Genomic DNA, 736 nt, shown 5'->3' with positions numbered 1-736 from the left:
CCCTCTTTTTACATGAGGGAGGCTTCAGCAGCCCTTGGCATGGCGTTGCTGGTATGGGCCCCCGTGTTGACTCGTGGAGGTATGGTTCCTCCAGTTTGGTACGGGTCTGCCCTGTATAGACCTCTGCTGGAGGTTGCTGCCGCGGCTGATGGGGTGGCCCATGAGTATAGTACTTACGTTGGAATTGTCATGATGGAGCATCCTTTCCATAAGGTGCTCCTTCTTGTCAAGACGCCCTCAGACATTTTTATGTCCCAAAGCTATTCCTGGCCATAATACTGAGTCTGCCCTGAAACAACTCTGGACAATTTCTGTGCTTGGATCCTAGCATTGTGCAGTTTTACATGGTTAAATCTCATCCATTTGTGTGTTGTAAGGCTACTATGACCTTTTCATCCTTACCAAGGGGAATGCTATTTTCGTACAGCATATGACCCAAAAATATGTTGTTATTATCATTAGTACCAACAAGTGTAATTATTGCCAACTTGTAGATGGCCCCATATTTTCCCGGAGCTCAACTAAGGTCTGGGATTTTCCCCTGTCCAACTTTCATGCTACCACCAACTTTAGTGAATTCTTTACTGTCTACGAAGGCGTGGGTGTGTTGTTGCCGTAACAATGAAACTTTTTTGCTTATTAATGGTACCTCAATTGGTCCGAAACTTTGCTTCCTATCCAGATTTTTACCTGCAGTTCCAGAGTTTTTTCCCTAAGAGAAGTTCAGCGGCTAATT

At 45.0% G+C, this 736-nt stretch overlaps 1 pseudogene; it reads right to left on the bottom strand.

The window, feature by feature from the left end:
- Window positions 1-292: 292 nt before the first annotated feature.
- LOC116976594 lies at window positions 293-430 on the bottom strand (annotated as a pseudogene).
- Window positions 431-736: the final 306 nt, after the last annotated feature.

This window comes from Amblyraja radiata, chromosome 8, assembly GCF_010909765.2.
Source record: "Amblyraja radiata isolate CabotCenter1 chromosome 8, sAmbRad1.1.pri, whole genome shotgun sequence".
Classification (NCBI taxonomy): Eukaryota; Metazoa; Chordata; class Chondrichthyes; order Rajiformes; family Rajidae; genus Amblyraja; species Amblyraja radiata.
Note: the sequence above shows the minus strand (reverse complement) of the source record. Positions and strands in the feature narration are given on the sequence as shown.